At 28.0% G+C, this 22,847-nt stretch overlaps 1 protein-coding gene across 4 annotated transcripts in view; it reads right to left on the reverse strand.

Annotated features, from left to right (window-relative positions):
• Positions 1-21,364, reverse strand: part of LOC126264379 (uncharacterized) — a 69,869-nt gene extending 48,505 nt beyond the window's left edge. For 3 of the 4 annotated variants that reach the window (XM_049962100.1, XM_049962102.1, XM_049962103.1), the window contains exon 1: positions 21,125-21,364. The gene's annotated coding sequence lies outside the window, so the exon portion shown is untranslated. The remainder of the gene's footprint in view (positions 1-21,124) is intronic. The other variant, XM_049962101.1, reaches the window with a different exon arrangement.
• Positions 21,365-22,847: the final 1,483 nt, after the last annotated feature.

Raw genomic sequence — 22,847 nt, forward strand, 5'->3', positions numbered from 1 at the left:
TATTATTTTAGATTGGTTTTGATTTGAATTACTGTTGAAGTTATCTCAACACTTTATTTCATTTTTGTCAGCAAAATACTTTGTTCTGTTAAAATTTTTATTTGGGGAGCTTAAAATTTTTTACAATATTTTTCAAAATTAAATTGTGACATTAATTCGGCAATATACATATGTATACTTCATATATTATTAAAATATTATAAAAATATATTTTTTCCTAGAAATTCAATTTGCAGCGTATGTAATATCCTTAAGCGGTTTTGCCTGAGGTAATATTTATTTAAAATTTACATATCCATTGGTTTTTAGTTTGATAAAAAATAAATCATATTGAAAAATATATCTTCCTGAATTTTATTTTTTAAATAACAAAATAAATAAATATAAAATAAATACATTTAATATTTATTTTACAAAATTTTATTAAAGTTTCAATTGTTCCCTCAAACAATTTACAAAAATTGTTCAATATTTTATAAATTATGGATTTAAATAGAGAATAACGAAAAAAATAGAATATATGGAAACATTTTTTAACAAGTGATTGTTAGAGAATATAATTTAACAAGAAAAATATTCTCTTGTGAATTTTCTTGATTCAACATCATAAATACGGAACCCCTGAACACACACCGATTTTATCCCGATAAATATTTATTTGTTTCATATGTGTGTTTGGCCGTTATTCCACAGTTTTATTTCATCGGAATTGAATCAAATTTTTCAGCATTACGGGATTTTCTCGGACTGCTTCTCGAGTTTTGCGAGGCCGCAGTGGGTTATTCCGACAAATCGTACAAATTCTATTTTCGTAAAAATATTAACTGAGTCGAAGATAATTTTAAAAACAATTGTGAAATGTGGAACTACTTTTAACTGTTATAACTGTTCGGCTCGTTTTAACTGGATTATCGTGTAATCAAATTTTTAAATTCCGGCTAAAGTTAAACCACCACAGGCGAACTGAAAGTCAATGTAACGTCATTATATGGAATTTTCAACTAGACAGTACAATAAGGATAATTGTTGCGAAAAGTTCCAAAGAACTTCCGGATGAAACTTGGATGAAAACTTTTCTTTTCGGTTGGTAAAATATATTTTTCCACTGCAAAAATTAATCTAGTTAATCTAGTTGTCATTTACTTAATTTTGTTTATTATGAGTTAATTATTTTTTATTAAGTTGTTTCATGATTTATTTCGGGTAATTTTTAATTTGTTACATGTTACAAAGAGCAACATGAGTTTTAACATCTTGTTTTATAAATGTTATCATAGATTTTGCTACGTTTTTTCAAGAAAAAGTCATTAATAATCTGCCCAAACCGCAACATGTTTTTAATCTTGCAACTTTACATAATTACCCCATATAATTCACGTCCATAATTCCGAAAATTTACATTTTCGCATTAAGGAACGTCAGAAGTCGTTTGCATTTTTAAAAATACATCAGCTATTTTAAAATAATATAACACTTTTTAACTTACATAGCTTGTTACATTTTATCAATTAAAAGACGTTTTTTTGTTGTTTTCCGTTTCTTTAATATATTAATAAAACCCAAAGATTTAATTAAAAAGGATCATTAGTTCTAATTATTAAGAAAAAAATCTGTTAACGGCTAAATTTATTGCAAAATTAAACCAACGATTTTTCTTTTAAAATTACACAATAAATTGTGATTACATTCTCAATTCCGTTAATTTTTTCCCTTGGAAAACCACTTTTCAACGAATTTCATTTTCCATTTATTTTTTCACGGCATGAAATACCTTGTTGGGGTAATGAAGATTTATGCTCCAGCTTTACCGTAAAACTGAGCAAAAATAGAGGAGGATTATGTATTATTTGCACAAAAGCGGAATGTTTTAGTTAAATATTTTTGTTTCACGAGGAATTCAATTAAATTTTCAAATGTTTAAATACAATTTGAAACTGTGAACTTATATTGAGAAACTTGACCAAGTTCCGTAAGCAACCAAAGTTGAATTAGTAATAATATTTAAATGTGTAAATTTCAAACTTCTCACAATCCACAAGATTATGTTGTTTTGAGTGTGTTCTAACCACTAAAACATACAGGTAACGAGACATTAATTCCCAACAGATTTTGGTTGACGAAAATTCGTTTATATCCCGCTTAAAACCGCCAATTCGAGACGTGATCCTGCTATAATTTGTTTTGCAGTAAGTGAAGTGCCAGGGTAAGAAAAATGTATTCCTCGTGTTAGATTCGATGTCAAAACTCGAGTATTCCCGATAGAGGTTTGCGGATCTCTTGGCACAATTCGAATATAAATGCAAAATACGTTTCGGTCGCCCGGAAGACAAAACCGGAACGTGAAAAATTCACCCAGACTCGAATTTATATCCAATCACAAACGATAATGCCTTTATTTATTCGCCGTGTGCCGATGATTTACAATCGACCTTTGACATTGCATTCGGTTATTTTCGGTGTTGTCAATTAAATTTTTCCGAAGGTTAAAGTTAATCAGTTTAATAATGGTGCAAAAGCAGACGTCAAAGTTTCATTAAGTTCGTTTCGCGTTGTGTTTTAAGGAAGCGGTTCGCATATTACATTAAAAACGTCTGGCGTTGATACCTGACTGTTTTAATAACACTGCCGCGACGTTGTGACATTTTCTGTTCCTGATTACGTTTTCCTTAACTTTTGTCGTCACATCGAATTTATAAGCGAGACAAAATCTACCCTGAATTTACCAAAAATTCATCACATACACTTAAATTTGCATAACACGACCATATAAAATATTTTATCAGCCTTTGTACAGATCTCACATGAAACGGGGACTTTTAATATGCACAGTTTTATAGTGCACGTAATTTGAGGGCACACGATAATATGTCGAGGATAAAAAATTCGCCGGGGAAGATTTATGGAGGTTGAGAAATGAAATACATGAAAATTGGAATAGTTGGGATTATCAAGTCGTCGTATTTTATCATTGTTTACTGCTTTTGGTACTCTATAAACATGTGTATATGTTTGTAGTGGATTTATTGCCAAAATGAGTATTGATTTTCTTTTTAATATTGGCACTTAATATTACTTTATGACATGAATGAATTTATTTTTAGTTCAATTGAATTATTTCAACATTTTACAATTTTTTTCATTTCTATACATCGACTTTTTAAAATTCTACTTAAATTATTAAATTTTTAAAAATAACATGTTATTTTTTCAAATTTAACATTTTTTGTAAATTAGTTTTTATTAAATATACAAATTTTATGCATTGTGCAAAATTTAATGTGTTTTTTAAAATTAAATAAAATATTTCCAAATTACTGATAAATTCTTTAAAAAATGAATTTAAATTTTAAATTTTTTTAATAGTTCATTAATTTTAATAAAATTATTGAAGAATTAAATATTTATATTAAACGTAGTTGTTTTTTTATAGTAAGTAAGTATTTGTTTAATAGTTGCTTTATGTCTGTTTCTTATCAAAGCAATTACAATATTATATTAGATTTGAATCATTTATTAAAAGTATTGGTATATTGGTCAGATTGTAGATAAATATTTTAGTATTCATTTATTTAAATACTAAATCCATTAATTTTAATCAAGGATTTAAATATATGTTTTTAATTTTATCAAATAGTTTAATAATATTTAACATATTATTTACTAAAAAATAATAAATAATTCAAATGAGTAATTACTTTAAAGGTCCGCCTTTAGTTAGTACAGTTTTTTAAAGAAATATTTTTTGTTTTAAAATTCATTTCAAATATAATATATTGATATATCCGTCAAACTCTAGTTATTTTAATATTTTATTAATTCATTAATTTTAATCGACTATTTATATAAAATTTTTGTTTTAAATATTAACAAAATTGTTTAATAAAATTTAATATGTTGTTTACTAAAAATAAATTCAAAAGAGTAAATATTTTAAATCTCCGTGTTTTATTATAAAAATATTTACAATTTGTTAACACAGTTTTTTAATTGAAAAATCAAATGTTTGCATTAAACTTGTATGTTATAAATTATTTGCAGACTTCATTTTCGTTTTTAAAATATTCAACTAAATATAAATTTATTGTTATATATATATATATATATATATATATATATATATATATATATATATATATATATATGTAAATGTCTGCTTAAAATTCTTCAAACATTTTACTATGCATGTACAACTTATTTTTATGTTTTACAGAATTGAAATTTCAGTATTTTACCGAAGTGAAATTTCAGAATTCATATAAAACGCTAAGTGATACGTTGTCGAGTCTGTTTCAAAACTAAATTGCAACTTTATCTAATTTCACATCTAAAAGGTTTGTAACCATATCTTGTGTGTTCGTCGTTCGTTTTACTTGTAGACTTCTGATTTCCATATATTACCTTCCCCGTATTTTTATAATGCATTTAAGTTTATTTAATGCAGATTGAACCCGGCAATAAATCTAATTTCGACGGAACTTGTAATTGATCCCCTAACAAAGGGAAGGAAATGTATAATTACATTACCATTTCAATACAATTATCTAGACAATACGCAATCTGTACAATTACTTGTCTGATCTTACTTCGAATGGAAACGGCACGAAATTGTCCGGTGTGAACGTAAATCTTGATGAAAACACGTAAAATATTCTATTTGAGTCCGTTTCGACTCGAGTTGTCAAAACTAGAATGTCGATCTATTCTGGATGTTTTTCACTTTGAAAAATTAAATTATGTCGTACTCAGTATTTATGATATGATAATAGTAAGCAAGTTGTTGTATTTCTATTATGACATCCGTAAAGGGAAGTACAGAACATTAACAATCAATATTTGTCCAATCAATCGCTCGAATCACTTACATATTTCAACTAAATTGCCTCAACAGCGAAGAAAACTGTTGCTGGTGTGATTCTGGCCAACAATATACCTTCAAACTCTGTATTTTATGGTAGTCGAAATGTCCGTTGTTTGGATCACGTGAAATTCCACCTTGAGTTTTTGCTATATAGTTTTAGAGAATAATTCGAAAAATATCTTCCATCCAAGGCAATTTAATCCCAAGTCCAGTTCGCACACTATGCCCTCGATAAAGAACCTTAAGAGCAACAATAAAATCACTAAATCTTGTGCTGGGAACATTCTGGAGTGAAGTTCTCGTCCTCGGTTTTATTAATAAAGTTTTTTCGAATTAGACAAACATTATATACGAAGTTTTATTAAAGAGAGAAAACTCCATTAAGATATGTTTCAAGGACGACGGAAAATTTCAAGATTCTCTATTATTCGTCACTACTTTACTGGCTTAATATTACTTGTTTACATAATCGAATTATTTGTGGTAATTTTTACTGGAATAAATTTTGTAAGTGACTAAATAAATTACTAAAAATAATTGCGGAATAAACTGTGACCAGGTTAAATAAGGAAAAATCTAATTGTAAGTTGAATCTCACACTCGAATATCTAGTTTATTGCCTGGGACACACACGAAACCAAATTCGCATATTCCTAGCGGTTTAGTTGCACAGTTCTCCCCACACGTAGGTGGATTCGGGGGTGGCGAGTTCTGGGGTGGAAAAGTGCGCGGAGCAACAACCAGTTGCGCTCGAGGCGGCGGTATTTCGAGGTTTTACCGTCTGACCGTGGGTCGTTGAGCCGGATGTTGATCGGGGCGTTCGTCGTGGCGGGGGCGCCGGGTGTAATTAGATTAAGGGCAAGGGGCACTTTAACTTGGAGAGGTCGATGTAAGAACTGACGGAGACTACAAATATTGATTGGATTTATTGATATTTTTCTTTTTCATTTGAAAAGTTATATATTAAATTTTAATGAAATTTTACTTACTGAACATTTAAATTATAATTTTAAAAAAGGTTAACACGATTTTAATAATATTCTGAGGTTTTGTTCCACGATGTACTTAATAAAAAAAAAATAAATGCATTAGAAAAACATGATTTTAAATTATGTCATATGTATATCTTAAGAAGTCTAAATTGTGTTCATAAAAAACTTTTTAGGACATACATGTTGTTAAAAAAAAATGGTATTATAATAGTCTTTTTATTCCTTATTTCCAAACTGTGCTATTTATCTGGAAAACCAAGATCTGTATTCCTAGGTCTAAAGAAATAACAGAATATCAGTAAAGGTAGGGATTAGGAATTACACATTTGGATGGATATTGTAGGCGACAGTTTTCTATGTCCTATTATTTTACCAAATAGATTAACAGGGGATGCTTATCTAAATTTAGTGCAGAACACAATGGGTGATCTTTTGAACGACATTCGTTTGGACTAAAATAAATAAATATGTTCCCAGCATTAGTGTTCTCAAGTTCACTTTTCAATTGCCGATATAAAACGTTTCCACGTAGATGAATAGGAAGGAGGGAACCTGTATTTTAGACGCAAGATAATCTAATTTAATCCTTTTATATTTCTTTTCTTGGGAATATTTATAAGCATCATATAATCAGTTTGTGACGCTTCTGTAAATAACCTCGGAGAGCTGCAACTACAAGCTTAGCAAAAATACCAAGAAATCCGAGTCAATGTGAACGTTTTAGAAAGACTTTAGAAATCCTTTGGTATAAAGGTGTCGTGTCTGCTTAGAAATGGAAGGAGGGTAGTTTGAACATCTGTTGTAACTTTGTTTTGGTTTTGTTAGAAACATGTTTGTACTTAATAAATAAGTAAGCAATTATAAATAAATGTTCATTTGATGATCCATATTATTAGTCTATACTATTACCCTTTTAAATATTTGAATACCCTATATACAAAATTTGTTATTCACTTTTCATTTATTATCAAATAAAACCAGTTAATTGATACGAAAAAAGCATTACATGGAAATGAACTTTCTATAGTAAAATTTTACGTAGTCTTGGTAATTGATAATGCTTAACTGCATTGCCAAAAAAAGTTATTTTTTGTAGTACAGTGCACGTTTTTTAAAGTAGATAATATAAATTTCCTAGATTAAATAGGTTTTAATTTTCAAAATGTTTTATTTTCTTCATTTGAATTTTTTCAGTTTTTAGTATTTTAAATTTATTTTACTTTTTATATATTTAATAGACATAAAAATAAACAACACTTTAAATTTGAATTTTAATCAGTTCATTTCAACGATTACCTATGGTCTGCGCTGATTGGTGTTCACAGATGAGTTTAGGTACACATTATATCATTCGGATAGCCGTTTTTGGACCTGGCGTAACCGTAATAAGATTTATTATGAGGAAAACATGTCCTGTTGCTTTTGGAGGTAGTTCTGTAACAGTGTATAGTTGAACCGAGAAACTATGAATTCTTGACGATATCACCACTTAGTTACTCAACCATTTATTATTCCACAATACCTGATCTCATCTTAGGGAACTTATAAATGTGGCGTTGCAAACTCATGACATTTGCCGGATGCAGTGGTTCCCGCATTCACCAGACTGTAATCCAATTGAATACGTGTCTGACTTTAAAGACAAATTTACTCTTGAAACCACCAACCTCAAATTTTGGAAGAGCTTGCTACTGCTCTTAGAAAACAGTGAAGAGCTACGATCAAGAATTTTTTCGTTCGCTAATTTTGAATATGCCAAGGAGGGTGGAAGCTTGGAACTATATAGATGTTAATAAACTTTTATTTTTTTAATTTTAATCATGAATTACGAAGTTCTGTTGTTGATGCGGCTTTATTTAATTTCTGCAGGAGATTAATTTAATCCGAAATAACTGAAATGATCAAAATTTAGTATTCAGTGTGTATTAGTCTAATTTAAAAAAATCTATATTTTCTAATTTTCGAGCATTAAGAATTACAGAAAACAGATCCAAACCAAAGTTTTTTAGTTCACTACATAGCATTTTTAGTGCATCGAATCTAATATCTTGTATAGAATAAGTTTCCTTATTTTTTGCCATATATGAAACTAGACTTTCTCCTTTTTTATATATTTTATTGCAGTAAGTATCAGGTTTTTATTGGTATTTTTATCAAATTCTCCTTCTACTTTCTTTGTCATTAAGACCATCATCATAAACATTGCTAATCCAGTTGTGCTATCCTATTAAAAAATTGTAGACATTGGGTGTTAATATTCCTATATTTTTTTCTTTTTACATTCCCAATATTTTTTAAACAAGAGCAAAGTATTAGAAATTTCGTGTACTAATTAATGTTAACAATAAGTCCGTAATTAACGTACAACATAGATTAATCCATGATCACTGGTTCACAGATCTAATCAAATTGATTGTCTTCACAATGGAATAATATGGGAGTTTGCTTCAATGCACATAATTCGCTTGGGGCTTTTGGAGGATATACAACCCAATAGAAAATACAATCGTTTAATTATTCACTGTGGGATATCAACCAAAAGCAAATAAATAACAAAATAAAGGGATAGTTAATAAAATGTGTTCGCGAAGTTTCTCACAGTGCAACTAATTAACCGAGTGCAACGCTCTAATACATCTTAAGTCAAGATTTGTGACTAAAAACTAACAAGTTACAGCTAGACGTTCTTGTTAATATTCGAGGCGACGTAATTGTAATTTACTGAGATTAGGAACAAGAAACACTGAACACAAGAACTAGATTTTACGTTTAATTTGCATATATTTGTTTTTGATGCAATACATTAATTTAGTTTTAAACCTGTTACTGGTTTAACAATTATATATTTAATATAAAATTCATTAAAACTCAACCCCGTGTTTTTGACACACAGAAAATTAATTATGTCTGTTATAATTAACTAATTAATACTTGAGCTATTTAAAATGAGATATTTTTTTTGTAAATCCCGGTAAAATAATTAGTACGTATTAGTAGTATAAAATACTACTAATGTTATCGTTAAATAGGAAATGAGATAATATTTATAAAACACCAAATTAATAAATCATTTAAAATTAACTAGTAATTGCATGAGCTAATTACAAAGATAATTCGTCCAAGATTCAAGAGACTTGGAACCAGTCCATTAATCCCCATCCATACAATATGAATCGCAATTAGGTGTCCATTGTAATTTAATTACGTAGTGCAGGCGTCAGCCTGGTTCCTAAAATCTTGCCGCCGCTGAAATGCACAAACACATTCGGGATGCCATTGGCCCCGGATTAATCGATGTCTTTGACGGCCATTAGCCATCCAGTTAAATGGTGTCATTTAATGTTCTCGATGCTATAGGGGCACTGTTAAAGCGATTGATTTTCACATTGTTGTGGGCGGAATGTTCGAAATTGCAATCCGGTACAAAGTTATTACTCGTTTCGGGACTACGTTTGATAGAAGGAATTGCGTGAATGTACAATGTCTATTATTAAGTCGTTTGTTACGCAATACCGGTTGATGTTAAGGATTGCTATAAATCTTGTCTCTGCTGTTGTTATTTATGGGGAAGCTGTAGTTAAGTTGCTGGATAATGGAGTACTTCGGATGCTGAATAATTACTAGAGGACAATATTTAGGCGCCTCAGCAATCTCTATTAAGTTGTTAAAATTGATAAATTTGGTCAATTCACTGTCTATTATTATTAGTATTATTATTAGTATTATTATAGGTGTTAATTATTCGAATTTCGTCTTCTATTATATTTCAATACATTTCACTTTTATGTATTTAATATTGAAATTTATTCTAATTGTTTTCTGCGAGCAGTTCAAGTACACCAAAACCTTTACATTTACTTAGTTAATTAGTAATTATAACAGCCAAACAATTTTCCTTGCGCCAAGAAACTTAAGACTGAGTTTTAATGTACTTTAAATTAAATGTAATTATAAATCCATATCTGCTTTAAAACAACAAACAAACTTGATACATCAAATACAAATATATGTTAATTAAACGTAAAACCACGTTGTTGTGTTCACTGTTTCGTGTTCCTGTTGCCAGTAAATTACAATTACGTCGTCCCTAATATTAACAAGAACGTCTAGCTGTTACTTGTTAGTTTTTGGTCACAAATCTTGACTTAAAACGTAACAGAGCGATTCACTCAGCTAATTAGTTGCACTTTGAAGAACTTCTCGAGCAATACAGACATGTATTTTATTGACATTCTCTTCATTTCAACTTATTTGTTTGTTTTTGAACTATATTCTCGTGAGATATTGATACATATAAATCAGAAGTTTATATTTCCAATTAGATCGTACATCCCATCCTCAAACTGAAAGCCAGAAGCAAATTATACGCTTTGAAATAGACTACCAGGTTTCGAATAGATGTACGAACCAATGATCATCGATTAATATATGTTGTAAGGTTAATTATGTCCTTATTATCAAATCGAAACAATATATCTACATATTGTAATATGCGCTCTCTGTTCTAAATAGAAATTGAGAACCTGAGGATAACTGACATAAAGCGACAGACAATTGCTACAATTTACCGAATAAATAATAAAATTATTTAAAAACAAAATTACGATTCAAAATGTTAAACTAAATAAAAATATTTAAATTTTATTTTATAACATTATTAAAACTAATAAAACTAACGAAATCATTATAACTAATTATTGGTGTGTTAAAAATTGATAAAATAAGCCTAGAAATTAACTATTCAAATTAATATTATTATAATATAGTTTTCAAAATTGTTTTTAAAACCTTTTAAACATTAAAACTATTGAAATATTTAAATATTACACTGTTAACAACTTTTAATTAATAACAATAATATATTATTAAAATGATTAAATTAATATTATCAGAATTTAAGCACAAAATTTATATAATGTATAATTTGCTATAAAGAAAATCAAAACAAAAATAAATAGAAATAATCGTTTCAATTTTGTTGCATTTTTTACAGATATGATCTAACTTATTTAAATTAAATTAAAAAGTTTTAGAATAAAATCTAGATTAGTCAACAAAAAAAATATGATATACAAGGAATAATATTCCAATCTTTTACGTAGTTTATTACTGTATCTAAATCTCATTATTTTCAAATTAAATAAAAAATATGAAAAAATATTTCAATTAAAACCTGCATTACAATTTGTTATTCGGAATACCCATTAAACACCATAATTCAAAAACAAAAAAAAAAAACAAATAATGCATTACAAACTGAGCACCTGAAATTTTCACGTGAAGCCATTGAATTTATAAATCAAGATCATAAATGGGGCAAAATCGGATTGGCGGAATAGACGTACGACACCCTCGGGGTTACGTTTTGTTCGGCCAGCCCGGCAAAATTATGCAGTCCCTGTTTATATATTTAATCAGGGATTCAAACTCCGAACATACCCCGGTTGCAGGTGCCTTTGCAATTGGAATATTTATTACCGCTCACCCCTTTCACGCGAACTACTTGTTTTATTTACCTGATTATGCAGACGCTCAAAGCGCTACGACGTTCAACAAGTCAATTCCTCAGTTTCCAACCCGAATTCGTTTACTAATCATTAACAACAACTATCGATCATGTATCCTAATAACCATCAAATAAAAATCTCGGGGTGTTTGTTGAAATGACAGGTGTCCCTTAATCCTGCCCTTTTTGAAATTGATTGCCGTTTCGAAATTGATGGAGTTTTAAAAGTGCCAGAGTCATATCGGATTTTAATGTCGATGTGACGGCACGTCAGAACGCCTTAAAATTTAAGCGGGCAAAATCATTTATCACGTGAACGTTTAATTACTTGAGGGGAAAATATTCATGAGTGTGTTGGTTGGCATAATTAATTAGGAGCGTTTGCTAATATGTGATCAACAATATCAAAACCTTGAGTCTGCAAAAATTGCATAACACTCCCGTAACATTTTGATTTAAAGTCAATTTTAATGAATGAAAATCTAAAATTCTTATCATAAATTATTATAATATATATTTTTCAAAAATCAAAAAATAAATAATGAAAAATTTGATATTTTTTGTTTGGTTTATATAATTTCACATTATTCAAAATGAATGCATATCAAATTTCGTAAAAAATATTGCATGTTAACAGAATTCAAATACATCTTTTTCTAATATACCGGATGTCAATGAATCCGTTAGACAAGCCATAACATCTAGGATACTCGATATAATAAAATTTGATCTGGTATGGAGAGTTTTCGCATATTTTTCACTATTCAGTTACTTCCGGTTTCACCGAAAAAGTTTCCGTTTTCGAACTTTTAAATGGAATACCCTGTATATTTTAACATTTAGTTCTGAGACAATTCTCGATCACACTATTTTTTTATACCTGTTTAAAAAAATAACCCTTACTTAATTTTTAGAACCATTTTTAATATTGCTTCTAGATGGCCGTGATCAGACGCAAAATAATCTAAGGACATCAGGTGATGTCAAAAAAATACAATCGCACAAATTCAGTGATTAATTGACAGATATGAATAAGAAGATTAGTGGCAACCCTTTCATAACAGACACGAAAGGAGGACTTTTTGGTGAATCTAATAATACCAATTTATTTGCTCTTGGATAATAAATGATTCTAAAAAATCAAGTAGGCGTATATTTTTTTGAATGTCACAGTCCAATCGAGAATTAACTCAGAAATCCAAAAATGTAAAATTATACAAGGTATTCCATTTAAAAATTCGAACCATTTCCGGTGAAATCTAAAGTGACCAAAAAATGAAAGATACGCAAAAATTATTGTCCCTCCATACCATTTACTTATACCAGAACTCTTGTTGATATGCAGAGTGTCCTAGAAGTTATACCTTGTCTAATGTATTCGTTGACACCCGGTATATATTTTTTTTTTCAATGTATAAATTTTATCAATTTATGTGCAACATGTTTAAATATTATTTGAAAAAAATTTGATATTATTAATTGAAATGGATATTTTAGAATGGTTTTCATCATTATATTATATATATATATATATATATATATATATATATATATATATATATAACGAGTATAACGAGAATGTTTGAACGCAGGTCGATTGAAAGCGTTCCAGAGAGTCATTACCAAATTTTTGGGATAATACAAATGTCTCAATTATTTCAAAAAAAAAAATAACGCATAATTACTATATAAATAAAGCAGTGAATTTAAATATTTGTTTATTTTTATTTCCATCACAACATTTTGAGTGTGTATTCGATCTTGACCTCTCAAAGCTTATTGAATAAGTTATAGATTAAAATTGCAAAACTTAGAACTATTTGTTACTGAAAAAAATAGTCAAATGGCGTAAATGATGGTAAAAAATTACATGAAATGTGAAATTCGTAATTGATTCACCTTTAAAATGAAATATTATTCTTTTCCAAGTTTACTTTAAATCCAAATTTGAACTAGTTCTCAAAAGTATTCCGAAATAAGATTGTATTGTTTATTGTCTAAGATAATAATATATGTATAATATAGTGATCGTTTAACATTTTAACTGTTTTTTAAATAAAGACTAGACTTGGCTGAAAATATAAAATATATAAAATAACAATTATTGAAGTTGGTAATTTTAAAAAAGTAATTAAATTGTTTAAATTATTCAGTATAATGATACACAAAATTTTTGAATTTCATATAAGTATGGTATTATAATGTTATTGAAGTTTTATCATGTGGCGATTAATTATCAGAGGAAAATATGCATGAGTGTGTGGGTGTAATTAATTACACATGTTTGTTTATTAATGCATGATAAACAGAATCAAAACAATGTGACTGTAAAATACTACATATGTACTTAAGAGGGACAATTTCCAAAAATAGATCGAAAAAAGACAATTTATAAATTAATTACAACAAAAATGTAATGATTGTCCTTAACTAGACCAATATTTGTAGATAGTATCTGCAAACCTATTTCGGTATTAAAACAGCTACAATTCAGGTCAATTAGAAAATCATTTAGGAATTCTCGTCCGGAACATCGTAATTACTAACCCGGACTTTTGTCGGAGTCAACGGAACGTCTGGTGAAATAAATCAGAGATTGAGTATTGAAAAACTATTCTCTCGTTCGATATTGGCACTGCACCAAGACATTATCCAACATTTATATTCTTATTCAATTATTTCATTTCGCGTTTTTCCTTAACGGAATTTATGTTTGGTTTGGAGGTACTTTACAGTCACAGGGCACAAAATTGTTGACGTAAATATCTGCCCTTATTTAGAAATCTCATTAAAGATTTTTCCTATTTATATTTCAGTGGTTTTTACCCCGGAACGCAGACTAATAATAATAAAATTAATAATGAAAATAACGTTCCCGCGAGCGACATACATAAATAGAACGAACTGACATAGTGTTCCCAGATGTGTGCGGGACTCGGTCGGAAAATTTATACATTTTGCAACGTGGAAAACTTTTCCAATGCAAACGAGGGAAAACGGCACGTTGCAGGTGATAATTTTCACGATGTCTGCGACTGATAACTTCACTTGATAACGACAAATGAGGTTTTGATGCCTTCGAGCAACGAAAATAATCTTGGAGATTTTAAACCATTATCGTCTCCAAAGAATATATATATATATATATATATATATATATACATTTAATAATAAAAAACGTTAATGGAATGTCTAAGTGCGTAAACAATGTTCAAATTAAATTAATAACGATTTGCATTTAAAGGCTACATTTTTAATTAAAATGGTGTACATCAAAACCCCATTTAATGAATTTGCCCCTGTTAATTTACATAAACCACCTCTCCAAACTTTCCTCCATCAGTCGTCAACATATGAAATATTTAACAGGCTGTTTTGATAATGAATAATGATAATAAACAGATAAAATCTTGGTTAATAAATAATTTACAGGAAATATTACGCAAGTTATTCGTGCAGAGGTGGCATAAATATTAGGGTGGAGATTAGTTAATTTTAAAGACCGGCAAGATGACGTATAATAAGACTAAACTTTATTTAAGGCAGAATTTATATTTCGTTTAACTTTTTAGTTTTAACAGTTTGAAACTTATTGAAAGCCTCTAATATTTTCTAAATCTCATTAAATTTTTGTAATATGAAAATAAATTAGTTAAAATTTAGTTATAATCAAATATAGGGTTTGTACGTTTTTTTTTTATAATTTAATAATTTTTAATTTGATGCCATCAAAATCTTTTGATATAAACATAAATCACCAAGCTTAATTTCCTTGCTTTTATGTGTTATCAAAGCCACACTTTATAATATCAAAAGAGTTTCATAAAGTCAATTGATGAATCATCAGATGCTATAATAAATAATGTAATTTCAAAGTTGCATCAGGAATATTCTTTTATAAAACATGCAAATATGTACTCCAATTAAGCTAGCCATAAATTTTAATTAAACTTTTTATTTCTATTTATGATTTTAATTCATACAAATTCATATTTAACTTTGTAAAATATACGAGTGTGTATTTAGTTTATTTTGAAATGTGTTTTAATTTATAAACTTACGAATTAATTAATATTTTAAAAATAACTACATTTGTCAACTTTACAGAAAAATGAAATAATACAAGTAAATAAGTAAATAATTAGTTAAAATTTTGTACGTGTTTATGCAGCTGAACATATTTTAATTAAAAGCTAAAACATTTTTTCTGATGTAAACATAAACTTTCAATCTTAATTTCATTTGACATTTTTATGTTTTATACCCCACATTTTATATCTAATATAATAAAAATATAGTACTGTTTTATTGTACCATATATTAGTAAAAATTCGTTTCATAAACATCATCAATTTCTATTATAAAAATGTAATTTCAGAGTTAAATTAAAAATATTTTGCCATAAAATATAGATATGTATTATTTAATTAAACACGTAACAAATAAATTACATTTTCCATGTTTTATACAAACAAATTTTTGTTGTATATTCATCATAAAAAAGTGTCACAAAATAATTATGAATATACCAGGAGACCCAGTAATGGGGGTTGTTGGTCATATTTTAGTAACAAGAAATTGGGAAGAAAAAATAAGTATCAATAAAAGTGGCACTGAAAAAACCTGGAACATATTTTGAAGTTTACTAATTGTGAATGTATTTAAGACATTTGGTTATTTCTCTTGAGAATACAAGTGAAATATTGAGTAAGAGAAAACTTCAATTTGACTGAACAGAAACTTCATGAAAAAGTTTCTTTATCTATATCACTTTTTTAAATATTATGTTATGTGATATTAATTTTTTTCAAAAATATGTAAGGTGGTCTAAACTATCACTTAAATGTAATATAAAGGTTAAGGCTTTCGTGACCATTGTATCCATATCATTCGTGTTGTGAAAACTGTTTTTTAGAAAATATAAAAAATATATCAGTTAAAGTCACTGATGCGAAGAATGAATAGATACATCACAATACGTAAATTATTCAGGAAAGCCAAATAATTTTTTTTTCCTGTTTCATCTTATTTATCAAAAGTTGAGCAGACATCATTCACAATAACAAAACACACATGAAACAAACCTAAATAATATAAGAATATGTCAACGAAATAAAAGAAATATATTTTGATCTCAAAACTTAAAAAACAAATAAATTTAAACTAGGAGGCAAATTGGTGCAAGAATGGGATAAATCTTTTTTGAGTTTCACGAAAACATACCGATTTACATGATATTCAAACCACTTACGTAACTATATTTTGATAAAATAATGACTTATCCCCTTTTCACACCAATTTCCTCAATTGTGTATATTGCAAAGATTTTCAAGTGTCCAGATCAATCCGACAACACCGAACAAAAATCAACACATCATCCGAAACGAAATCCAGGTGGATAAAACCAATAGACAAACAGTTTGATATAGGCATCAGACAGATACCGAAAGAGCTGAAAGAAACTGAAAGATCGACATCCAGACATCGATGTTATGTAAACAGCGAAGATAAAAGAAAAAAAAATATATGTGAGGGTGGAACGAGAAAGGGGGACCATTTGAATGGGAATGGCCGCCCATAAAGAGATCACGAAGTCGAGACCGGGAATTATGTCGGGAACACTTATTTTTTAGGATTATTAGGAATTTATGTGGCCGAAATGTGAGCAAACTCCCGATAACGATATTATTATAATCATGTGCAATAAACACACCTCCTTTTCCGAATTTCGTTTTGGTTTTGAGCACAATGCACTTTTTTTGTGCTATTATTTGAACGAACAGGCTTTCAGACTACTATTAAAACCGGCGAATATTTGTGTAAATAAAACGGCAGTACATGCATTAAACTAAACGATATACTAAACATGTTTACACTACTAGGCCGGGTTTAAAAATTCAATTTTCGTTTATAGAAACCGGGAAATACAAACAGAATGCTGCGTAATTACAAGCGAATATCCCCAGTTTTATCTGAAAATTTTTCTGCTCAAATATTCATAAGTTATGGACGTGTAAAAAAGTTTTCCCCAACTTATTCTCAATGATTAATAAGGAAATCCATAAAATATTTACAACATTTGATGCGAAAAAATATTACCTGAGTTTCAGGGCAACGTAAATGTAGAAATTGGAAGGAAATTAATACTGGTTTCGTTTCATCTGTCATATAATCATAATTATTACAAATAAAATAATATGTCAATTAATCAATTGATTAGCTTATGATATATTTCTTTTAAAAAAACAAAATTAATTATTATGTATTCACTTGGAAAACTTTTCGGAATTGTCAAAATTTTATTTTACATCAAGAAAAATGTATTTTTACTGCAAATACTGACAATATTATGAAAGTACAAAAATGGTATGTGACAGTTTATGAAAAGATACAAAAATAATCAACTTTGATACATACAACATATACAATAGTATCATATTCATTTTAAATTATTTTTAATAAATATTTAGAACCTTCCAAATGTATAAATAATAAGTATAAAAAATTTGTTATTATATACATCGTTTAAAATTAAAAATTATAGTAATTTGTACACATTTTTAATTTATTTTATTCCGTAATTCAAATATTAAATAATTAATTAAAATTCATTTAAAAGTACCAGTAAATATTTGAAACAAAAAAGATCAATAAATTTTGATAGTGTCTACACCAAACAACACGATTTTCGTTTTACACAATTAATTCGACATTTATTAATTATCGATTTTGTTACATTTAATATTAAACAACCTGTAGTCCATTTTTCCATTGTTCCTGTAAAATTAATTAATTATTCATTCCAGTTTTATGTTTATAACTGGAAAATGATGGTTTATAAGACGCCGCAGGGAATTTCATTTCGGTGCATTTTATTTTAATTACACTTGTTTAATATCCAAAAGGTAATTAAACTACAAATCTAGAATTTTACATCGTCTTAATAATACCAAACTCCAAATTATTAAATTATATAATGTCTGAACTGTTTGCGGTTTACGTTTAACGAAAAATCGATAAGGTTGGTCAAGTTCCAATAGCATGCTGCATCTTTGATGCTGGATTTAGAAAAGTACATTGCCCTTCGGACTTGGATTACGATGCGATTTTCCACGATTTGAAAAGTTACAATGTTGAACTGTTATGTTAGAAAAATATAAACTACTAATCGAATAGTTATATAATTAATAAATCAAATCATCGATTTTTCTTTCTTGAGACATATGATTATTTACCGTGACAATATTTGACATATTTTTTATTAAAATAATTTCTTTAGACAAAGTGACTTCAGTTTGACTCAACGGAAAACTTCGATAAACTTAGTAAACACTTTTATCGCTCTATCTTCCATATTTGACTACTTTGTGAGGGATTGATTTAAATACTTTATGAATATAAAAACTGTTTCGAATATAGTTGTTCAAAGACAAAATATTATTGGTCAAGTTTAACAATCTCTAGTTTTCTGCTAATATTTTTTATATCTACTTTTACATAAAAACTCTTCAAAGTAGTACGCGCATATTCGAACACCATGTATACATAAATAATTGAAAATTGCATGTTGATATTTACCTATATAATTAAAAAAATTTGAGATAACGAACAACTTCCTTTCTTTCACTATGTGGTGAATGTATATATTATAGAACATATCAGGGCTAGCCAATCTGCGGCTCTTTGAAGGATTATTTGTGGCCCTCGATAAATGTACCCGAGTTCCCTATTCATTCCAGAATTATCAAGAGAAGTAATATAAAGGTGATTAATTTTTAATTCAATACACATATTGTGTACTTTTATTTATGTTTTCAATAAATATAATTTCTGTAAACTAATTTCTTTAATACCTTTTTTGCATGCCTTTCATAATTTTCAAAAATGGCTATCAAGGAGCTTGGCCACCTCTGGTATATACGTTCTGAAGAATAGACACAAACGCTTTAATAACAAAATAATAAAAAAAATATAAAAATTTAGGTATCTTACTGGATATTAATTACTACCAAAAGTTGTGAATAAATAATATAAATGTTTTAATAAATAGTATTTAAAGTAATTGTTATGTATTTTAATTAAAATGGATTATTCTAATTTTAATGACTCATTATTTATTCAACTATTATGATTGAATATTGATCATATTTTGAATATGAATTTTAAATAATAATGTATGCATATTTAATAATTACAACTGATATAAATAATTAAATACAAATTTTAAGTTTACAAATTATTTGATATTTATTTTTTTTTTGTTAATATGAAACAAGATTTAAGCAATAATTAACAAATTAAAATTGTAACTGATAGAAATATTAAAAAAAGAAATTTTTTTTTCGAAATTGATAAATTTATTTTAAGAAAATAAGTTATAACAAAAAAATATAAATAAAATGCAGTAATAATCTATATTTTGTACTAAAATCTATAAAATTTATTATCAATAAATAAAATATTTATACTTTCTAAGAATAACATAATAATGATAATAATTTACAAAAAGATACATAAATGCTTAAATAACAAAATGATAAAAATAATCATATAAAACCACATTTATTTATCTTACATTATATTACCAAAGGTCAGTTGTAAATAAATAATATATATAATAAAGAAATTGTTATATATAATAGAGTATTTTAATTAAAATGGATTATTCTATTACGAATGACTTATTATTTATTCAATTACTTCAATTGAATATTGATAATTAATAATGTATGCATATTTAATAGTTATAACTCATATAAATAATTAAATACAAATTTTAAATTTAAAAATTTTTATTTGATATATTATTATTTAATTTTTTTGATAAAATAAAACAAGATTTTAAATAATAATTAATAAATTAAAATTGTAACTGATAGAAATATTAAATCCAAAAAATTTTTCTTTCTCAATTGATTTTAAGAAAATAAGTTATAATAGAAATGTGAATAAAATGCAATAATAAAAATGGTGGGTTTATTTAAAATTGTAAATATAGTAAATATTTTGTATTAAAACCTATAAAATTTGTTATCAAAAAATGAAATATTTTTTTTCCGAGTAAACATAAGAATAATAAAAATTTACAAAAAAAACAGTATAATTTATAACTATATATATAGTTAAAAAACAATACTTAATTAAATTTAAAATTATAAAAATCGAAACAATTTAAGTAAGCAATTTTATACATTATTAACAAAACTTTTAATTTAATTAATTGAGTGAAATATGTGTTTATTATTATTATTTATCAAACTAAAATATTTGTTGTATATCACGGTAATTAGGTCAACTGGGATTAAAATTTAACGATTTCTTTCTCAAACTATATAAGATTAACTGCTAAAATGTTTATTCTTTTTTCTTTTAATTCTCCTTTTAGAATTTTATCCTGAATGGAATTATTGTTAAGAATTGTACAAAGAAAGTGTATTTTATAATGTTTTATTAACTAAACCAATGGAAACGCCCAGTATGTAAAACAGAGCATCCGAAAACTACAAAAGATCTAGTAGTACATTTAACCGGAAACTGTGCAAAAGATGCGGAAATCAACCCCGGGAACGTCGACCATTTGTACTGGATTTGAAATTGTCTGGTTCGCAGTGCAACGCCCTCGTGAACTTGACACACTACCCAAAAATAAAAAATTATATTTTTTAATGTAATTTTTGGACAGGTGTTGTTGGCGAAAAAAATACAGTTTCAATAGGTACAGTAGAAGAAATGTGCATAAGCCGCCGGGTGCGTGAACAACAAACTTACTACAACGTACGTGCCTCAGCCCCAGGCACAATTAACCCAAATCCAGTGCGAGAATCCGTACCAGACTTGCGGAGCAGCAGGTTGTTTCGGCCGGTTTGTCGACCCCGTGCGTCGCGACGTCCAAGTCCGGGGAACTCCGGACGGCACAGCGATCCGGTCTCGATGCTCGACGATGGATCCGGTGCGGCGGAACGGCGACGGAGCACTGGCCCTAGACCCGCGGCACGGGCGGAACGCCGGGTTCTGGGGACGCGCATGTATGGACGGCAAGCCGCCCGGACTGCATCCGACTCTCCCGGAGTTCGACTGGTGTCTGGGACGGTGGTCGGACGCCCGGAGGCTGTACTGTCAATCATTTCTGCATCCTATTTGATTGTGATCGTTTATTATTAATGCAATGCCAAATTAACTCCAAACTTCTTCTGGGACTTCGTCTATTCTCCAATATTTTTATTAAAATAAAAAAGAAAACGTAATTTTAATGTATTATCATATAAATGTTAAGAAGTAATTTCTTTTAAGTATTAATCATACAAATTAATTTTGTTTTTACCATGCGAAATAACACGAAATAGATGTTAAAACTACTATTATAAAGAGCTTGTAGGAATATCCTATAATATTTTTATCCCGAAGTTAATGAAGGAAATAGAAAAACTTTATGTATGTTAGAACAAATATTCCTTATATCACCAATATTTTTTTATAATAATATACATAATATTAATTTGATTTAATGAATATTTAATAATCATTTATTAAATATTTTGTACCACAAAAACAAACAACGTTGTGTGGGTTTGAATTTAAAGCATGAAATTTATTTATAGTATGACCGTAATAAATGTTTTACTGAAATATGTTGTGTTTAATAAATTATGAACTTTACGTAATACAATATTATCCATGGAAAAATTGAAAAGACTAATATTCAGATTTTCCATGCGCCTCGCATTAGATAAATGCTCTTTGCAATTTCTGGGGAACTATCAGAAAAAACCCAAAAGTTATCCGAAGTGTAGTACATTGGAATAGAAACGATGGAACTTTAGACATAACAATATGATAATAAGAAAACTTTGCATAAAATATTCATTCTTTTACACGTATTTTACAGCAATGCATAATCTTAAAACGATGGATTACTGGTACTTTTGCCTTAAGATTTTTCCGATAATATCTTGTTTTCAGTGGGAAAATGAGATGATCTGAAACCCATCAGATCTCAGAGTTTAGTCCTAAAAGTATTTTATAATGTGTTTTAAAATTTTATTTAATATAATATATATTTAAAATAATTCTGAAGTGTTCTTAGTACTAACATTACGGGCTCTTTATGGGCTTTCCGAAGTTCCTGTTATGCTAAAATTTGTTTTTGATAGATGCAACCATTTACCATGTTAAAATTTAAAATCGCCTTTTATTTTTGGGACTATTCTTTTTTTGGTCATTCATGAGCCCAAAAAGAACCCAAAATTCCGGAAATATATCGATCGATATCCCCAATCCTTGATCTCAATGACATTTTCATCAAGGTGAATCGATTGTGTCTTTATTGTGACATGGCCAACTAAACCTCCTGACTTGACACAAACGGATTTTTTTACCTATGGTAAAAATCCATATTTACAAATCTCCAGTCGGGAATCGAGATATTCTAGTGGAAGAATTAATGCATTTACGGATTTAGTATGAAGAGCAAAAGTTATAGGGATTAAATTTT

This window comes from Aethina tumida, chromosome 1, assembly GCF_024364675.1.
Source record: "Aethina tumida isolate Nest 87 chromosome 1, icAetTumi1.1, whole genome shotgun sequence".
In the NCBI taxonomy this organism is placed as follows: Eukaryota; Metazoa; Arthropoda; class Insecta; order Coleoptera; family Nitidulidae; genus Aethina; species Aethina tumida.